Source organism: Nycticebus coucang, chromosome 11 (genome assembly GCF_027406575.1).
Source record: "Nycticebus coucang isolate mNycCou1 chromosome 11, mNycCou1.pri, whole genome shotgun sequence".
In the NCBI taxonomy this organism is placed as follows: domain Eukaryota; kingdom Metazoa; phylum Chordata; class Mammalia; order Primates; family Lorisidae; genus Nycticebus; species Nycticebus coucang.
The window spans coordinates 111,939,524-111,961,386 of record NC_069790.1 but is presented as its reverse complement, the minus strand read 5'-3'; the positions used below and the strand labels follow the sequence as shown (position 1 = coordinate 111,961,386).

The 21,863-nt window shown below is 42.1% G+C and overlaps 1 protein-coding gene and 1 pseudogene across 1 annotated transcript in view; one reads left to right on the top strand and one right to left on the bottom strand.

The window, feature by feature from the left end:
• LOC128560241 (mitochondrial calcium uniporter regulator 1-like) overlaps positions 1–20,327 on the top strand; it is an 85,375-nt pseudogene extending 65,048 nt beyond the window's left edge.
• The window catches only part of TMEM178B (transmembrane protein 178B), a 378,707-nt gene that overhangs the window by 337,611 nt on the left and 19,233 nt on the right, over positions 1–21,863 (bottom strand). The window lies entirely within an intron of this gene.

Here is a 21,863-nt window from a genome sequence, read left to right as displayed (position 1 = left end):
GGCAAACTTTTTCTTCTGACCAAAAGAGTCCAAATTATCAAGGTCTGAAAAAATGAGGATTCTTGATAATTTACATATTTTCTATCCCAGTGTTGCCCCTTTAGCAAAATTGTCAACCATTCGTTTCTCAGAGAGAATCTGTATGAGACTCTCTGAAGAGCAGGCCCAGAGCTTCCCCCAGGGGTCAGGTCCCCCTGATGTAACTAAGATAATCATCATCGCCATCACTTGCTGTTGTATAATATGTTCCAAATACTTCACATACATGACCTCATTGCATCGTATGAAGTAAGCATTATTTATATCAACCCCAATGTACAAACAAAGAGACTGCGGCACAGAGTTCATGTAACTAGTCTAATGTCACACCCATGGAAAGGAAGAAGCTGACATTGAAACTTAGACTCTAAGCTCTTAATAGTCTCTCACCTCCAGCCCCTGATTCTAACAGCAGAGGCAGAGTCTAGGCCTCCAAGCAGTCCAGTTAGTGCTAGAGGCCTCCTCAAGTCTACGAATTGGCCCCCAAAAGGAAGGCCCTCAAACAGCTGGGGCTAAGGTGGGCCTGAGGGTGAGCAGCAGATGACGCATTTGCGGCGCTGAGCAAGACCCAGCATCTGAACTCTGCAACTAAGCGCCTTTCCACAGAAGGAGTTTTTTAACAGTAATTTCCAAACTATGTATGAAAGATAGTAAATAATGTACGATTTAAAAAATATGTATTTTATTCCACCTGTGGATACTAAATGGGGGATCCTTGATCCAGGAAAAAAATCTGAATCCCCACTTCATTGGAATTTAATGGTCAAAGCAATTTGACTTCAGCTGAACCAAGTATTTGATTCTAGCATCCCTGTTGGTCTCACGAGATGTTGTTCGTTCTCCCCAAGGCCTCTTTCTACCTCCCACCTCCGTCTCTGAGCTTGCTCCGGCACCCCACAGAAAGCAATGGGGGTAGAGGGGAACGCCTCTGCTGTGTAAAGCCAGCACCCACCTCTGCTTCAGGCTTAAGGCTGGCTGTGACGGCACAAAGGTCACCATCTTTTGTCTTTCATAGTCTCTGGCTAATGAGAAAAGAACAGAGGCACCTCTGTAGGTAAATAATGCATCTAATCGTGGCCAGCTGTTCAAACAAAGGTTTCTCAGCAGTTCAAAGAGAAAAACAGGCGGCAGAACGGAGTCAGCGCAGGGCACACAACAGGCTGAACTCAGTCTGAGAGGAAGCTGCCAGCGCCATCCTCATTTCCCAACAGCAATTTCATTTGCGCAAAAAAACATCATCCATCACATTAAATTAATGTTGTTAATCTGAATTTTATTGGTTTTGCCATTATATTTGTTTTTAATGTGTAAATCTCATTTGGTTTCATAGATATATAAGAGCTTTAAGTACTAGAAGTTTATACCTAGCTTTATTTTATGCATATTTAAATAACACTGTAATAAAAATAAATTAAGTCAACCCTAGGGGTTCATAATGATTTTTTTTCCCTTTAGACATTGCTGTCAACCTTACAGACAGGCCTTTGCCCTCAACTGTGAATGCCCTTGTTAGTCTTTGCACTCCCAAGGAACTTGCCCCCAGCAAACACTAATGACGTTTTCAGTTGATTGAATCACTTTGCCCCTCATTCATCTGATCCCTACTTTTATGTCTCAGCAGTTTCTTATCCCTTTCTCTTCCCAACCCAACCAATACACCCCAAGTTTTCAAATTTCCATAAATCATTTTTTTTTTATTTTTCATCCCAATCAAGAGAAATTCCTGAATGCTATGCCTGGCATTGAAGATTTCACACAACCTGATAACTCTGAATATACCTTTCACTCTTTCCCTATAGCACCCTTGGGCCCTACCCAGCTTTTCTGCTCACTCCTACTATTACATTACACTGGAGTTTGCTCTGTCCTTCCCACTCAAGTCCCACAGGTCCTGAGCATCCTTCTTGGGATCGACCTAGCCCACAAGCTCCGCACACAATGACCTCTTTTCCTTTCTCCAGTAGCACCCACCCTGTCTGAAGTTCCCATTTTGGCCTTTACCTGTACACGACACGCTAAGATAAACCAAATATTCCACAGCACCTCTCAATCTGAGGGTAAACTCTTGGAGGACAGGGACAAGATCTTACTATGTCCTTTATTCTTAGTCTGGATTCCCTCATGGAGTCTGAGATGACAGCTTATATGCAGTAGGTTGCCTGGGATGGGTCCCAGGAACAGAAGAAAAGAAGCAGGAAAGAGGGGACAAAGGAGGGGCGGGACCAAGGTAAAGGCACAGGAACAGCGCATCAGCATGTGGCTCCCTGGGGCTCAGCTGCATCGGGATCCTTGTACAGAAGGAGCATTTTACCCCCAGCTCCTTCTCTTCACCAGTCAAGAGCAGTCTTTGGGCTGTGAACTCCAGGGGGCACATGCATAAAGTCCAACACGCTTCCCAACCAGACCCCCAACACTTAACCTGTAATGCCCGACTTTAAGATGTCCTGCCTTTTTATACCAAAGGTTTGCCTTCCACGTGTTGGACTATGACTTTAGATGCATTATCTGTCTCCCCCATGAAATATATAAAACTAAATTGTAACCTAGCTGCATCAAGACCCTTGCTCAAGGCTTCTTAGGCATGGCTTTCCAGGCCAAGGTCCCTGGCTTCAAGAAGCTTACCCCAGAGTGTGGATAGCCCAGCTCACTGCCAGGTAGACATGAGAGGGAGCCTTAGAGAAACAGAGGCACTGGAGTTCAGAGGGCAGGAGCTCCTGTTCCAATGGGCAAATCAGGAACGGCTTCCTGAAGGACAGGCTGTTAGATGGACTCTGGCTGGTCTTTCTACCTGAAAGGATCCTCCCAGAAAAAGGTATAACAATAATAAATATTTAACCCAAAAGTAAATTTCTTTGCCATATTTTGAGGTGGCTGCCAGAAAGCCTGCAAACAGGAGTAGCCCCAGAGCTATCTTGGGTGGGGAAAATCTGCCTCAATGCAGCCAGGCCTTGCCTTGTCCACATCTAGGAAAAAGTATTTGAGAGTCTGACACCCCTAAAGGTCCAAATTTACAATCTAATGTGGTTTGCATGTTTGTCCCCTCCAAATCCCATGTTGAAATTCGACCCCCAGTGTTGGAAAGGAGTGCCTGATGGGAGGTGTTTGGGGGTGGACTCCTCATGAATAGCTTCAGTCACTCCCCTTGATAATGAGTTTTTACTTGTTGGCTCACTGCAGGCCTGTAGTTTAAAGGAGTCTGGCCCCTCCTCCTCCCTCTCTTGCTCCCTCTCTCCCCATGTAACACACCTACTCCCCCTTCACCTACCACCTTGATTAGAAGCTCCTTGAAGCTCTCACCATGAGCAGATGCTGGCAAGATGCTTCTTGTACAGACTGCAGCACCATGAGCCCCAAAACCCTCTCTCCTCTATAAATTACCTGGTCTCAGATATTCCTTCTCAACAGTGCGAAATGAACTAACACATCATCTGTTCTTTCTGAGGGCTGCTACCTGTGAAGTTGCTACAGACCCAGACTGGAGTCCACCTGCCTACCCAGTGCAATAGAGCCAGCCACTGAAGACAAGGGTCATAACAGGAAAAAGAGACCTGACTGCAGGATGCCAGGCAAGGAGAATGAGCAGCTAATGCTGAAAGCCCAAATTCTCCAGTGGAATTTTAAAATTTTTAAATCCCAAAGTTTTTAAAGGAGCAAGTATATTTCAGGCAGGCAAAACTGTAAATCAATACTAGAGGTTATGCACTGGCCTGCCCCAATCAACAGGATATCTTGAAGGGGCATAGTGGAGGGGGAGCAGAGATGGGTAGATTGAGAGATTTTTGGATTAGTGGAAAAGAAGGTTAAGTTGCATGTGACAGGTCCCTCGGGAAAATTTATTTATTTTTTTTTTTTTAATTTCAGGTCAATGTGAAGGTACAAACAACCATGTCACAATATTTGGATTTGTTACGTAGAGTCCATCTTATAGTTATGTCCCACACCCAAAAGGTGTGCCATAAATCATATATCCCTACATTGTGCCCATTAAGTGGGAGCACCCCAGACCCCCACGCCCCCCAACTTGAATTGCATTGAGTTTTACTCCTGTGTGCATGTGAATTAGATCATCTACTGGCTTCATATTAGTATTGAGTACATCGGATATGTGCTTTTTCATCCCTGTGATACTTTACTAAGAAGAATGTGTTTGGGGGGAAATTTAGAACAAAGAATGGTGGTCAGAATGCAAGTCCTCAGAACATAAGATGCCCTCTTCTATTTCCCTCAGGGAACCAAAACACCACCTGACTCTGGCTCTCTTGGAGAGCAGTTATTCTCACCAGGTTGTTCATTCACTTTTCCAGGCTAGCCCGGTGCCTGGACCCTCCCCTGAAGGAACTCAGGATTTCCTTTGCTTGGGAGGAAGACTGGCAGGCTCCTAAGAGGGGTCCCTGCTCTGTCTCAAGGCTTCACTTATGACAAGACCACCTTCACGAGTCAGCCTTTACCTTCTCCCTGCCCATGACCTGTTTTACCACCATAACCTGCGTTGGCCTTGCTCAGAGGCCACATTTTCTGTAGCCCTTGGGATGATATATGAGCTTCTACATCCTGCTGGGGGGGTTGGGTCATCACTCTGTGATGCTCCCTGTGCACATGTTAATGAATTTTGTGTGCCTTTTCTCCACTTAATCTGTCCTTTATAAGCTGATTTTTCAGCAAACCTTCCCAGGGCAATGGGAAAGCTTTCCCTTCAGCCCTACAGCAGGAAAAAGAAAGGGTCCTAGCAGGCTCATGTGGCTGGGCAATGCCCTAACTGAGCACCCCTGCCTTTCTAGCCTGATGGTTTTTAAGCCATGTTATGTGAAGTCTTGGGATCTCAGGAAACAGATGGACAACAACAGGACAGATGGGACAGAGCACCAGGCTCTGAGGGTCCCCCACCCACTGTCACAAGAGCAGCTGAAGTAGAAACTAGACAAACTCCACTGTTCAACAGCACCTGAAACAGCTGAATGCACCGGCCCTGCTGCCAACCAGCACATGAACAGGAGCGAGGCCTTTGAGCCTCCAAGGGCCTGCTTTTTTCACTGTCATCTTTCAGCAGCTCCCAAAATGTCTCCAACTATTCCTGGCCTCTCTGAATTGTTAGACAGCTTGAAGGGACTCTGCTCCATATTTGGAAGCCTGTTGGAGTATCTGCTGATACCCAGTGTCTGTCTCTAGCTAAAACGCAAAGTTCCAAGTCACAAAATATTTCACCTCCTTTACATCTGTTCCCCCCACAAGCAGAAGCCATTTATCACTCTGGCCAAGTGGGCAAGTGGCTATTTGCAGAACAGAATGCATGGTTTGGAGAGGTGTGATGTCATGGTGAATTCTCTTCTCCCTGGTGAACAAGAGAGAGCTCTACCTTTTGCTGTCACCAGCCACACTTACTTTCCCGATTTCTCAGTCACACAACCTGAGATGATGGGCAAGTGTCATTGCTAAATATGTAGGGACAGTAAAGCAGGAAAGAGGAGAAATTACTACTATTTTGGCCTGAAACTATCAAAAGATTGTTAAATTCCAATACAATATAAAACAGACTTGGTGAAGTAGTTTCTGAAAACAAACTGCTTTAAGGTAAATAAATATTTCAGATTAGAATTTAGCTGAAAGTGAGTTGATTCTTCCTGACTACCTTATACTACAGAATACATATAAAATAACATATATGGATATATATGCCTGCATAAATTGAAGTTAAATATAAGCAAATAGCAGGAAAAATAATTATTGACTTTGTAAATTGTGCATCCTTAATACTTTTAAAGACTATTGCTTCTGGCTTTGTAATGAAATGCTAAGATTGTTCACTTCAACTACTATAAATTACTACACACACTTTAGCCTATTGAGGAGTATAATCAGAATGAAAATATTGATATAAGCCAACAACTCATTTCTGGCAATAAAAGAGTAAATATAAATACAATTCACAACAGCATTATTCTGTCTTCCCTTTTCCAGGATTATTTATTATAAAGTGTTTCAGCACTATTACATCTGAGGAAATGGTTGAGAGCCTTTTCAGTTCTGACCCTTCCTCCTCCTTTTTAATTTTTTTAATCCAGAATTAACAACGGTAAATCCCCCCACCCTTTAAACATTTGTCTTCTCTGGTCTATGCAAACTAGATTCTCCACAGCTAAGGCAAAAAGAAGCAATCCATATTTAAGAGACATTTCCTAGGCTAATGAATTGTCAGTAATACCATTTTTGAAGCAAATCTGTATAGCAAATGGAAAATTAACATATTAGGTAAATACAGGTTAAGCAGATACTACATTCTTCAAATTGTAGGCAGGAGTTTCACGTGGCCTATATTAGTCTTCTCAGACTGCCAAAAGAAAATACCAGTGACTACGTGGCCTAAACAACAGAAACTTTTTCTCTCACAGTTCTGCAGGCTGGAAATCCAAGCAGGACTCATTTTCTGGTGAAGTTTCTCTTCCTGGCTTATTATAGATGGCTGCCTTCTCACTAGGAGCTCGCATGACTTTTTCCTTGTGCATTTGGAGAAGGCGAGAGAGAGAGAGCTCTTGTGTGTCTCTTCTTACAAGGACACTAACCCTATTGGATCTGGGCCCCAGCCTGATGACCTCATTTAATCTTAATTATTCCCTTACCAGATACAAGCACACTGGGGCATAGGGCTTCAACATGCAAATTTTAGAGGGACACATACATTCAGTCCATAACAGCACCTATGGAGAAATGTGTTATTCTCTGGAACTTAGGTAAATTATTTGCTCAGTCAGCCAACATTTATCCATCTCCTCCTGTGTGCAAGGCATTTCCCTGATGGTAAAAGGAAAAAAAGGAGAAGACGTTTGGAGGAAGGGCAAGCATGAGCAAGTGTTCATGCCTGGGGGGCTGTGTGTCTTCTTCATATCTTTAATTTTGTCTATTAACCCTTGGGTGTGTATTTATTGACTTTCCATATGCTGCCTCCATGTCTTAAGTAGGGTGCCTCAGGTGGAAACAATACAATTCAAATCAATATTTGTGTGTTCTTCCCAGATTTTGACTCAACAGTATATTCCAAATTGTATTATTGAACTTCCACTACTTATTTATCAAAAAAGTTCTTTCTTCAACCAGTTGTTATACTCTACAGACCTTTGAGGGAAAAGGCTTTGTCTTATTCCATTAAAACCCATAGCTACATAGTGCTTTTTACATAATGAACATTCATACAACTATTGAATGAAAAATGATAATGCAATAATCACACACAAAATTAAAAAATACTATTTTAAACAAAATTATCTAAGAAATGAACTCCTAAAACCCAATCATTACTTTACCTACCATGAACCTTTTTTTCCTATAAATTAGCTTTTTAGAATGTCATAGAATTTCACTTATCTTTTAATCAATAGATGATAAACTTTGTAAAATTCTATTTGATTTTTGCTTAAGAGTCAATTTTTTATTCCTATGTCAGTGTCATCAAAAGTCACAGTACCCAAGAGGACAGTGTCTACCCCATGTCCTACCATAGGTTCCTCCCAAATTAACGATGGTCAGCACAGGACTGACCTCATTCTACAAATATTTATGGAGCTCCTACAATTTTCCAGATACTGTGGGGATTAATGTCAAGGAAAAACAGACACAGTTCCTGCCCTTGGCATGCTGACAATCTAGCAAAGGAAACAATAACACTAATAAATGCAATCCTGAAGAAAAGGAACCCAGGCCTTTGAAAAGTGGGAACAGGAGATTTGGCAAGAATTCAAAGACTTTGTCATTACCAACAACAGCAACTCCTCCATAAACACAATTTCGTGTGCCACACTCTGTCTGCCATCTCCTCCTGAGTTTCCAGCTTACTCTCTCTAGTATCCATCTCCATCAATCCCTTGACCCCATCAAGACCTACATCCCACTGATGCCATCAGCTTCACCATCCCTCACCCCCGCCTGTCCTTTCTTTCCACATATCCCACCTAGAATGCATTACCAGTTATTCTGTTACTCCATTTTCATGCCCCTCGTTCACTTCCTCATACTATATTCCAGCAAAGTCCTGGTTAACTCCTACTCTCTGCCTTCTTCATGCTTTTGCCCACGCAGCAGAACACCACTAGAGAAAAACATACAATCATGCCAAACTAGTCTCACGTTAAGCCTGAGACCAGAAGCCTCAAGTGAGCCCTATGGTTGCCTGCAAAGGACATTGTACATTGTAAGTCCAAGCCCTCTCGTTCATTCATGCACCAGAACAATTATCACACATGGCTTCCTTCCTCCTCACCCCTCCATCACCTGCTTGCCCATTCTCACTCCTGGCTGATAATCTTGCATCCTACAAAACCAGAAAGGGATGCAATAAACAGAATTAACACAAACTCTCCCTACCACATCTGTCCTGCCAGATGAGACCCTGCCAACTGGGTCTCATCACCGCACACTCTGCCCTGTCTTCTGTTACTGTGGGTGACCACTCATGTACCTACCTAACACAAACTCAGGCCCTGGCTCCCGTCCCCTTGCACCTATTCGATGACATCACTCCAGGAACTTCCTCTTTCCCACATCAGCATATCTTCCTTCTCCATCAAACTATCCCCATTCTAGTTCAAACATGCTATGATTTCTACCATCTCTGAAAATCCCTCCCCCAGGCCACCTTTACATCCGAAATAATGCTCCATTTCTTTACCACCTTATGACAAATCATCCTTACATGAGTGTTTGAGCATTCTCTCTATTCACTGCCTCTGAGTTTTCTCCCTCCCTCCTCTCATGATCCTGCTCCAATCTGGCCTCACTCATCCACCACTATCGCAAATCGCCAAACCCAATGGTCAAATCTCCATCCCCATTCATTTGACCAGCAATATATGACACAGACCATTTCTTCCTCCTGGAAATGCTTTCTTCGCTTGGCTCCAAGAATAGCATAAACCCTCGCCCACCACTGACCACTCCTTCTCAGTCCCCTTTGCTGTTCCTTTGCTTCTCCAGGACCTCTTTCTGTTAGAGTGCCCCCAGCCTCAGTCCTTAGGCCTTTCATCTTCTCTCACCCACTCCCTGGTGATCTCATCTAATTATAACTTTAAATACCATCTATGCTGACAACTCTCAAATTTATATCTCCAGTCCAGATTGCTCTGCTGAACTCCAGACAAATATATCCAAGTGCCTACTCACTAATGTAAAACAGACATCTCCAATTTAATATGCCCCAAGCCAAAGCCCTTATCTCCCCAAAGCCTGCCCTTTCCCATTGCAGTCCCCATCTGGGTTGATGGTGACTCCATTCTTGGTCAAGCAAAACTCAGGAAGCTTCCCTGAGTCCTTTCTCTAACATTTCTCATGCCCAGTCATCAGGAACTTCTGTTCACGCTACCTTGAAAGTATCTCCGGAATCCAATCATGCCTATGTCACGGAAACAGCTCCTACCTGATCTCCTTGCCACTACTCCGCCCTCCTACTGTCTGTTGTCAATGCAGTAACCAGATGATCCTTTGAAAACATAAAACAGATTAATTTACATCCCTGGCCCACTTAAAATGCTCCAACAGCTTCCCCTTGGCGGGGCTCTGCCCAGCCCCATCTCCTCCTGCTCTGTCCTCTGTCCTCCCCTCTCGGGTGCCCAGCCTGGTGGGCCACACTCCAGCTTAGCCATCTTGCACAGGCTGCTCCCTCATGCTTCTCCCTCTGACCCTGGAAATCTAGCCTTCCCAGTTCTTCATCTCCTTCAACATCATCTTCTCAGTGAGTTCTCCCTCCCTGCCTATACTACTGGAAATTGCAAATCAGCATCCCAGCTCCACACTCCCCATTCCCCTTACCTCACCCCACTTTTCCCCCAAAGCCTCATCAGTTTCCAACACTGTATATAACTTACTTACTCTGATTATTGTCTCCCCACTGGAATACAGGCTCAGGCTGAACAGGGATTTTGTTTATTTTTTAGTCCTGCAGCTCAGATGCCTAGAACAGTGCCTGTAGGCACCCAATAAATATGTGTTAAGTGAATACATTAAATAAGAGGTACAGACATTATCACCAAAATCACAATTACAATATGCACAGTAAAGGAGTAAAGATGATGATGATGGGAAAGGACCACTGTGCTCCCATTAACAGGTTAAGTTTGTTACCACATTTACATAAAGATATTTATCAAATCGTCTGACTGGTTCTTTGGAAAGTGGCCTGAGGCAGAAAGAAGGCTCCAGACACCTAGTATCTTAGGAGAGTTTCAGTATTTCTAAAAGTTTCCTACAACCCATCAACCTACTACAAAGAGTAAATGACTGTGAACTTGCGCTCTTACAGAAGATGAGGAGTGAGTGTGGCCCACCAAACCCTAGCTGTGTTTAAAAAATCATATTTAGCTTTAAAATCCAGATACAATTTGTATCCCTCTCTGTACTATATCTGTTTTAGGATAAAATAATGTTAAATTATTTATCGGTTTAATTAATTGATTTCCCAAATAATCTTGAAGTAATCCCCAAGCCAGAAAGGGATGCTGTGTAGGCCCCGGGCAGCACAGACTCCCGAGCAAGGATGGGAGCCTCAGTTTGAGACTCACGGGATGCTTAGGAGCTACTGAACAGGAATGCAAAGCCAAATGGAATACAAACTCACCTTTTTCACATCTTGCTTTGGCTGACCATAATTGGCATCTTTTAAAGGTTCTCTTAAAAAGCTCCCTTAAATTTAGTGAGCCCTGTGTAAACGCCTGGCTTTGCTTTCACAATCCTCCAATTGTGACCACTTTATTCCAGAGCTATTTAGAGCAGCTGCATGTCACATTTTATGTTTTCCTTCTAACATCCTTAGCAGCTCTAACTTGGAAGAAGTCATTACAAATGATGAGAAAAATTAGAGAGAAGAGTATTTTTAATGAAAATGATATTAATGTGCATTTCCATTTGTAATTAAATAAGACAAAAGAAATAAAAAGTTCTATCTATTAAATAAAACCTTGGGGCAGAGGGAGGCTGGGCTCAGACGACAGCTCAGTAGCCAGCCCTTGCCTTCTCCCTGCACTGACTCCTGCTCTTATTCCCTCTTCCTTTTCCCCTCCTTCTCTTCCATCATGCCTAAATTTGTTTTTCTTTTCTTTTTTTTTTTTTTTTTGCCGTTTCTGGCCAGGTTCTGGGCTTGAACCCACCACCTCTGGCATTTGGGGCCAGCGCCCTACTCCTTTGAGCCACAGCACCACCCCATCATGCCTAAAATTTTGGGCAAAAGGCCACATTGGGCCTAGAAGTAATTCTTTGCTGTGATAGTGTTGTGCCCAGGTCGCAGGGTACCCCTCATAAATCACCCGAAGACCAAGTCTGATGGAGTTAGTTTTAACAAAATGGTGTAGTTTGGTCCTTTCAATAGGTTTAAATCAGACCTCTGATTCCTTTCAATCATGAAAATCCATGAAGAGTTCAGCCTTACAGCCCATGTTATGGGCTGGATTTTATTCCCCTGAAACTCATATGTTGGAATCCTAGCTCCTGGTATCCCGAAATGTGACTATACTTGGACGTGGGGTCTTTACAGAGGTCATTAATGTAAAATGAGGTCATTCAAGGGGCCCTAATCCAATATGACCAATGTCCTTATAACAAAATGCAATCAGGGCACAGGTGCAAAGAGAAGACATGTGAAGACATGGGGAGAAGACAGCCATCTGGGAGACAGGGAGAAGGGCTTCGGAGGACACCAGCCCTGCCAACACCTTCATTTCCCCTTCAAAATATTGAGAAAATGCTTTCCTCCATTTAAGCCACCCCGTCTGTGGTACTTTGCTATGGCAGGCCTAGAAAACCAAGATAGTTCATAAATAAAGGATGCAACTCAGTCACGACAAGGGGAAGAGTAGGAAGGAACGGAGGTGGCAGGCGACAAGCCGAGGGCAGCAGCAGAGCAGCAGGTAAAGAGAGAATAAAAGTCTAAAGAGCGGATTGCAGTTTTAGCCCCAGAATGGATCCTGACTTGGTCCCGCAGCAGCTCCTCCCTCGCATCTTCTCATATATTCTTGCACGGGGAGAGGAACATCACCTCCCTTTCTGGCAGCAGAGGGCTTTCCAGAGTTCCACAAGGGGCCCAGTTCAGCCTTACATAGATCACTGAGCATGAAAACTCGGGCTGAAAACAGACGACCCTTCACCCTGCAGCACAAGCCGGGACAGCCCACGTCCTGTGAGGTTTCACATAGGGCAAGGGCTTTGCCAGCTGTCCAAGATGTAGCTCCTGCTTCCCAGAAGGTCGGACAAAGCAAATCCTGCTTGTTTTACATTCACAGCTGGTCAAATTTCTGACCTGGCTCCGATTCAGCTGAAATACTGGTAGCCAGAGCTCTAAGAATGCATAAGTATGTCCTCAGTTGTACGTGGCAGGGGGCAGGAGGGGGAAAGAAAGGAAGAAAATAGTTTCTGTTTTGCCAAATAATACCCAGGTGCCCCAAGTGAAGAGATTCTCCTCTCATAACACGGATTATGCAGAGGAACTGCTTCCTGAAAGGATCCTGAATCCAATCAACCCTGTTGTCTTTGCAATGATAAGGGCTTACCGGGGAAAATCCATAATCCCAGCACTAATACAGCCTTTGTAAAATATGCCAATAAATCTTCAAAGAAAATCTGTCAGCAATGCTGTTTTAGATAAATAGAAAAACATATTACATGGCACAAATTCAAACATTATACCTCATTATTGCACAAACTGAGGTTTCTTCCGGGGCAAATTTTGTTCCCTAAATCCCCATGGAAGATGAACAAAAGCACTAGTCCTCCTTCCAAGGCAGAAGTGTTCAAAATTCCCTTAATCAGCATTTCCTGAGCACCTACAACGTGCCAGGCAGGGTAGTAGAAACGGGAATAAACAGACAAATAAGAGACACATATACTACTCATTATCAGGCAAAGGGGACATATAAATCCAGAGATTTTAGTGTTGTCGAATACACGTGTGCTCCAGTAGAGGCAAAGTCGAAGAACAGTGATCTTTGTACTTGGGACTCTGTAGGCACTTGAATTTTAACTTCTGGTCCGAGAGGATACAGAAAGCACGCTGGTTTTAATGTTTTGTATTCTCAACTCAGTCTGACCATCTATGTCCACTGTTAACTTCTCTTTCCTGCCCCCACAGTCTACACCACAACTGTGATTCAGCAGGTCTAGACTGGCTTCTGCCTTTCAAAGTCCTCAGAAGAATTGAGTTGGCATCACCTGGAAAGCAATCTTTTTTTTTCCCTTCCACACTTGAAAGAAAAATAGGTAGCTAGGAAACGATAGATACGGTGCTAGAGAAAACTCACAAAAGCCATAAAGCACTATTCCGGGTGTCTCTGGGCTCCTGGATTTAACTGCCTCTTGGAGCACTGGCCTTGGGGTAGCAGTAGGGTTGTGGCCTGTGATGAAGGGAGTTCCATGCAGTGACTCCAGGGACCTGGCCCCAACCACTTTAGCCCTGAATGAGACACATTTTATTTAATCCCATAAACTTCAAATTTATCCTCTGCAAAATGGGGTCTACCTCACAGGAAGCTTGGAAAAATCAAAGGAACTGTGATAAGTGAAAATGCACTTAAGCCTGAGAAACACTGTGCAAATAGAAGAGCAGGTTATAATTAACTTGGCCACAAAGCCGCCTGAGGGCTTGATTAAAATACACTGTACCCCTCTAGATCGACAAAGTGTGAATATGGTTAAAAAATAGGGACAGCTACTCCTAAACAGAGACAGTTGGTGTGTGGGCAAACCCCCCAAATCACTTTCTATGCCAGGAAACCTGCATATGCTTAGAAACTAGCACGTTCCTGTTGGCCTTATAGCAGCAGAGTAGACGAGCTTGAAAAATTAACTCTCTAACAGGCAACAGCACTGCCAAAACAACCGTCCTGACTCCCAAGAAATATGCTGAACACCAATCCCTGTCAATGGAACAAAACATGGCAGCAAACACCCACGCGATGCAACACCTAGAGGCTGCAGCAAAGGGTCCAGGGCCTACACATTTCAAAGCCTTTTAATAAGAGGAGAGTTGCAGATAGTGAAAGTCTTTCCCCACCCTGACAAATGGTTCACAAAAACAGTACTTTTTCTATCTGATTACAGTAAATTTTCCAATACAATGAATGCTTTGTTTGGCTGAACCATTTAATAGTCATTCACACTCTCTAATGAAACTACTAATTACAAAATCTCTGCATTGCAGGCAATAAAAAAAGAGTTGCTAACCTCTTTACAGTGCTTTAGTTCTGCCATCAAGGAGCAATTACTCTTCAATGGCCCTTCCTCTTTTTCACTGATTCTCACCTCAGGCATCTCTAAGCAAACTAAAATCTACTCAAACACCGAAGTAAGCAAACTATGCATGCACACAGCTCTCACACATACACAAGCACACACTAAAGCACACTCTATCCAGGAACTTGAAGAAGACAAATGGACATGATTACAAGGCTCCTAGAGGACCCTCATATTCAGATTATTCCTTTGCATGGGCTAATTCAGGAAGAGCAAGCATCATCTCACCGCTCAGTAGACATGTAATTTTTAGCAGTGTGGCCATAAAAACTAAACCACAACAAAAATATCTGATACTTAATAACAGCTGGTCGTACCAGAATACACTACATATATTTTTATTTATACATAGCTGTTTTCCATTAGTCTCTCCAGCTCTATCACCCAACAAAATGGAGGGAAATACTAAGGCATTATAAGACGTGTTTGTTTTAGGACTGTTACTATGACAGCAGCTTCCAAGCCACGGGCATCATCTCAGAGTAACTAACACACTTTTTGCTCCAAGTTACCAGAGGAAACAGGAGTTAATCACTTCAACCATTCCAACTTTAATCAGCAGTGAGGGCTATAGCTGAAGGAATCAGAGTTTACTACATGAACCCAGGCCAAAAGATAGAAAGAGGTAAAAATCTATGATTCCAATGTTTAAAGGAAGAGAAAAACAGAAAATTGCATGAAACATTTTATTGTAGTTCATTAATTAATTAATCAAGAGTTAGACAACAGGCAACAGATTTAGAGTAAATTGTGCCAAATCCAAATTAGTTTCAAAAGAGCCAAAATATTTTTTTCCCAGATTTGCAGGTTAGAGATTTGGAATTTGATGACTTATCTAATGCTCCAAAGGAAACATCTCAAGGGATTATTTTAATGACTTAGAAAAGCACTTAAATCAAGCCAGGGAAAACTAATCTTACCTCCTTTCCAAAGATCCATTGAATGAAGTAAGAACTATAAGAACTATAAGGACACTTATGTCAAAATATGTCTTCCTATAAAATTGCCAGATTATTTGAAATCATCTGTTTGTTTAAACAAACACCAAAATGTATACCTTTGGCTGAGTGGTCCTCAAAGTTGTTTAATGCTCTATATTTGAGGCCTATGTAATTACTACATAATGCAAAATCATGTTTGCAATGCGACTTTAGGAATGACTTTTAGAATTATTAGTTCATGAGCCACACAGGAAAATCAGTTTATTGTCATGCATTGTACATATAAATAAATGCATATGCAGTGCAGCCCTCATTCATATCCACAGAAAAGCTTCAGAGTGAAAAGTCTAAAAATAGGGCAGCACCTATGGCTCAGTAGGTAAGGCGCCGGCCCCATACACAGAGGGTAGCGAGTTCAAACCCAGCCCCAGCCAAACTGCAACAAAAAAAAATAGCCAGGCATTTGTGGCAGGCACTTGTAGTCCTAGCTACTTGGGAGGCTGAGGCAAGAGAATTGCCTAAGCCCAGGAGCTGGAGGTTGCTGTGAGCTATGACACCATGGCACTCTACCGAGGGTGATAAAGTAAGACTCTGTCTCTAAAAAAAAAAGACAGAAAGAAAAGTCTAAAAATAATTTCTATTTGGTCAAGCATGCTTTTATATTTACATATGAACATGGGTGTTTGGAACGTCTATAAATCCAGAATTTTTTTTTTTTTTTGAGACAAAATCTCACTTTGTCACCCCGGTGGAGTGCTGTGGTATCACAGCTCACAGCAACCTCAAACTCTTGGGCTTAAGCGATTCTCTTGCCTCAGCCTCCCAAGTAGCTGGAACTACAAGGCGCCCGCCACAATGCCTGGCTACTTTTTTTGTTGTTGTTGCAGTTATCATTGTTGTTCAAGGCCCAGGCTGGGTTCAAGCCCGCCAGCCTCTGTGTATGTGGCCAGTGCACTACTCACTGAGCTACGGGCACCAAGTCAATCCAGAATTTTTTTAAAAGATGATACAGAATTGGGGTCTAGGAATCTGCTTATTTTTAAGCTTCCCAGGAGATTTTGACTGCAGCTTGAATTAAGAGACATCATTTTCATTTTGCAGACCCAAGCTCCAAAAGGGGATAGTGACCCAGGAAAATGGCAGAGCTGGGTGTGGGAGTATGGTTGAATGCTTTGATTCAACCTAGCACAGTGATCTTTCAATTAAATGTCACCTAAGCTGTGATGAAGGACGGTAACATATTAATATAGTTGATACATGTGAAATTGTGACTTGCTATAGATCCATAACAGTGCAAATCAAGCTCCCATGCCCAATCAAGAGATTAGAACATTACAGAGTGTAGCGTTCTGTTCTGGTCTGCATCCCTCTTTGGGAGTCCCAGCTTATGGTTCTTTACCAATAAATTACTGCTGTATTTAAGTCCATTAAGCAAATTGACGATTCAATTCAGAATGAATTAATATTTAAAACCTAATCAGAGCCAGACCTGTGAGAGAGTGAAAAAAAAATAGCTACTTATAATGATGTTAAAAAGGACTGTGTGTGGCTGGGCACAGTGGCTCATGCCTGTCATCCTAGCACTCTGGGAGTCCAAGGCAGGAGGATTGAAGAATCCTTTGAGGTCAGGAGTTCAAGCAAGAGCTAGACCCCATCTCTACCAAAAACAGAAAAAATTAGCCAAACGTGGTGGCACAGCCCTGTAGTCTCAGCTATTCAAGAGGCTGAGGCAGGAGGATCATTTGAGCCCAGGAGTTTTAGGCTGCAGTGAGCTATGATGATGCTACTACACTCTACCCAGGGTAGACTCTGTCTCACAAAAAAAAAAAAAAAACTATGTAGCCACAAAATACTCAACCCACCTAATAGCTTAAATTTCATATTACAGATGTATTCCTTGGTTGGGCTCAGTGATTCATGCAGGTAATCCCAACCCTTTGAAAGGCTGAGGCAGGAGGATCACTTAAGGCCAGAAGTTCAAGACCAGCCTAAGCAACATAGCAAGACCCCATCTCTATAACAAGTTTTAAAACTGTCTTGGCATGGTGGTACATGCCTGTAGTCCCAGCTACTTGGGAGGTTGAGGCAAGAGAATTGCCTAAGCCCAGGAATTGGAGGTTGCTGCGAGCTGTGTGATGTCACAGCACTCTACCGAGGATGATAAAGTAAAACTTTGGCTCTACAACAAATAAAAAAATAATAAAACAGTAGCCCAGACAAACCACTTTACAAATAAATGTTTTAAAACTGGGATAGTACCAAACATATTTTTTAAATTCTGTTATGACAAAACTGATAAATCTTTGATTTTAAACTTAAAGCCCTCTAAGAGAGCTCTTCTGAATTCAATCTGATGGGAGTGGTTAGGATTAGAAAAGCATTTTCCATTGATATTAGGGAATTTCAAGAGGCACAGACTCCAATTTACATAAGGGAGTAAAAGACATAATAGATTGGAGAGATACCTTCTGGCTGGGAAAAAGTTGTAGAGATTCACATCACTGGTATCAGAACTTTGCAGCCTGGCACTCTTGGTAATACTATGAATCAGAATAGAAAATTATGGATAGAAAACTTTGGCAATATTTGATAAAGGAAATGGCTATTTGTTTAAGAAGAAAACTAAGTACATGATGGATAAAGATAAGTTCTATAAGAAGAAATACTGTACACACCAAGGATGATGAGGTTTGGAGGAGATATTTACAAATTTAACACTATGAAACTGCTAAGATTTCAGGACCACGGACAGAGTTCATGGGCTGTGTTGGCTAAAAAAGCTCAAGATGAGTTGGTTCTCTTCAATTTTGAAATAATAACAAGGTTATTATCTAGGTTATTGTCTAGGTTAAGTAATCCTAAACAATACTTAGTACTTTTGGAAAAAAGTATTAAATTCATCCTTTATTCCTTCAAACATTGTTATAAATGCACATAGATGAATATAGCATTTATTGTGCTAATCTGCATGTAGCCAGTTCACATATTGTCTTAATGCTAGCTATAATATAGGATTGCATATTAACTTAAAATATATGTATTACACTAATATGCATGCATAAATAATGAAATACTAGCTACTATAACAGATAAACTTTAAAACCTCAGGTATTTAACTATGTAGTGTATTTTTTATTCACTAAAGTCCAAGACAGAGGAGGTCATTGTTTCCTTTCATTAAAGGACTCAGGCTTCCCAGCATTTTTCCCATCCTCAATCTTTGCCTTCCAATGTCACCTAGAGTGTTATCATCCAAACACAAGACAGAAGAAAGCAGGCGATCACACAGGAGGATTTCAGGGAACAGACACAGAAGGGGATGTACCACTCCTACTCAGATCCTGGCCAAAATTCATTCACGTGGCCACATCTACCTCTAACTACAGGGAATGCCGAGGAGAATAATCTGGCTGTGCACTCATTGGTCACTACTCAATGAGTAATCATTCTACTTACAATACAACTTAAATCACAGTGTAACAAAATATTTATACAGAATACTACTCTATCAAACTATTTCTCACTCACCCAGCACATCCCTCTCTTTCTTCTGTGTGCCATGGCTCATTCCCTTCTCGCTCTTTCTGAAAAAGCAAAATAAACTTTTCTTTCCTTTAAAACTATAAAAAAAAAAACTATTTCTCGCTCAAATAGATGGGAATGCCTATTATGAGAAGTAGAGCAAGAGTCTGGCCAAGAGGTTAATCATGTTATGTATTCCTCTCCAGACACTGTGCCTGAGGTCATCAAAGCAAATGGTAAGATATGGCTTTGCTGCCCAAGGCCACTAGCAGCACTTAACACTCGCCTTCACCTACCTGGTTAATCCTAGGGATACCAGGTTATGAAGGAGAGGTAAGAGTACACATCTCCAATTCAACCTAGAACTGAGGCAGCATTCTGGGTGCCTTGGTTGAAAAAAAACTGCAAAGGCAATAGTTTCAGTCTGGTTCCACTCTTCACTAGCCAGTCAACAAATGATAAATGTTTTTGAGCCTGGGTCCTGCATAGGTAAAATACCTCCTCTCCCTGCCACACATACTGGTGAGGTGGATCAGGGTTAGACTGGTTTTAAAAAGTACTGATAAGGGCCACAGCCACCCTGGGACTGGGAGCACTCGTGCCTCAGCCCTGCTGCACCCCTGTCCGGGCACAGCAGCATCTGGAGGTGCCAGCCGGTCCTCGTCCCGGGTGCCGCTGGTGCCCTTCACCTCTGCCACCGCCTGGCGGCCGCCCTCACCTTCTACAAAAAAGAGCTAAGCTTGTCTGTTGGGTACCTGCAGCTGGAGCGCAAAAGGAGAGGTTGCACCTCTTCTGGGAGTAGAAAGCTCTACTTTGACACCCATGCCTTTGTGTGCCTACTTGAAGAAAATGGGTTTACTACTGAGCAAGCAGAAATCATTGTATCTGCATTGGTCAAGATCATGGAGGCCAACGTGGATATCATCTACAAGACATGGTCACCAAGATGCAGCAGGAGATCACTCTTCAGCAAATAACATCTCAGAGAGACACTGACTCCTTTTTTGCTCACCTGTCTTGCTTCTGAACCACCAACCAACAAATGAATATGCTTTTATTTCTCTAATTTGAAAACATAATCTTTTTAAGTCTCTCTTGACTTAACTTTCTCAGTCTAGCTACCACTTCTTTCTTTACATTTATAATAAAACTATTGTGAAAAAAGGTATGATTATTTTGGAGAAGAGTGAATTTTCAGCCCTCAGAGTAGAAAATGAGAAAATAAAATTTGAACTACATCAGTTAAAACAACGAGTAATGGATGAAGTGATCAAAGTCTGAACAGATACCAAGTTAGACTTCAGAGTGTCTAGAAGAGAGACACAGTGTCTAGAAAAATTGTAATCTTTGAACGAAAGGAAGCTGTTTGGATTAAGCACAGAAATAGTGGCATTGCATGCCCAGCAAGATCAGGCCCTCACCCAGACAGACAGGAAGGTAGAGACTGAGACTGTGGGCCTCAAAACCATGCTCAAGTCACACAAGCTTGATAATATTAAATATTTAGCAGGATCTGTATTTATGTGCCTAACAGTAGCTCTGGGATTTTATCGCCTGTGGGTATAATAAAGTATCTATTTAAAGAGAAAAAATAATCAAATAAAAAGTACCGATCAAAAGATCTGATTGAGAGAAGAAGCAGAGAGAGAGAGAGAAGGTGATAGAAGATTAAGGAGGAAAGTAAACTATTGAATAAACCTGGGTACTGTGATAGCTGTGGAAAAAAGAAGCAATAACCTAACAGAGAAAAATCGCATGCTAAAAGATTCCCAGAAGCTTGAAAAAATAAAATTGGTCAAGATACACACTCTGAAAGACATTTTATGGAAAATCAGAACCTACTTGCTTACAGATAGAACCAAGTGTATTCCCAGACACATACCAGAAGGGTAAAGAAAAAAGTCAAAAGTTAGGTGCAATTACAGGTGGCAGTAAATGGCATTTCTCACATGGCTTCCAAATTGGAACCTGGTTTCCCACCTAATTCTGAGTAGACGGCAAAGGTGAAATTATACACCACCTGCTCCACTAGCTTGCACCTGTTATTCTTTGTCTCTAGAACTCACACAGCTTTTCTTAGAATTTTGAGACCTTATAATCCCCATGAAAGAAATAAAAGAGGCTAATGACATCCATACCTTCTCACGAAAGCTGCAAAATGACTGCCTATAAACGTGGCAAATAATTTTTACACAATAGCCAAACCTTCCAACAAGGAAGGTTTGGGAACTTTAATTTCTACATTAATTGTAGAAAATATTTGTTGCTATGAGGTTACCAGAAATCCTTGGGCTATGTTTTCCAGAAAGAAAAAAAAAAAAACTTACAGTATAATAGACAAAGAAAACTGATTCTGCACCACCAAAGGTCTTCAGTCATTTAATCAGAGGCTCTGAAATGCAAGCACAGTGCAGCATTTTTAGGATGACAAGGCAAGAATGTGGCTATTCAGCCTGAAAATAAAGCAGCTTTATCTCCAAAAATGACCCAAAGGTCATCAGAGCCAAGGCACCCTAAGAGTCTAATTAGAGTGATGCTATTAAATGAAAAACTGTAGAAACCATTGTTTAAAGGATCCCTATAGGAGGCAGCAACTAGTAAGCGAGGGTTAGAGGATGAGCTGTCCTATCTTTTTAAAAAATGAAACCTGTTTAAACTTCCTAGAGCACCATTCTTCAAGACACAGCACGTCACATTCCAACTAACACCTGAGGGCAAAAGGTCTCAGAATGTCCAACCAATCACTAGCCACCTGGTGCTTAGAATAGCTAGGCTACTCTGACCAGAGTTCTTTTTTATAAAGCAGAAAGCAAAGCCACCATACATAAATAGAACGTAGTAAGGTTCACTCTCCAATCCTGCTTCCTTCAGAGAACTCCCATTAATTACTCAATAATAAGACACTAAAAGGCAGTAGATACTCTCTTCTAAAAAGCTGAAAGCACTTTGCCCAAATTATCCTACAAGCCTTGTAACAGGAGCAAGACATTGATAACTTGCATTAAGAAAAATAATGTCAGATTTTTGCTTCCTGCCTGACCTAAAACATACATTTCTTTTTGGACATGTTCCTTTCTTTCAACCTTTTTCTCTACCTTTCCT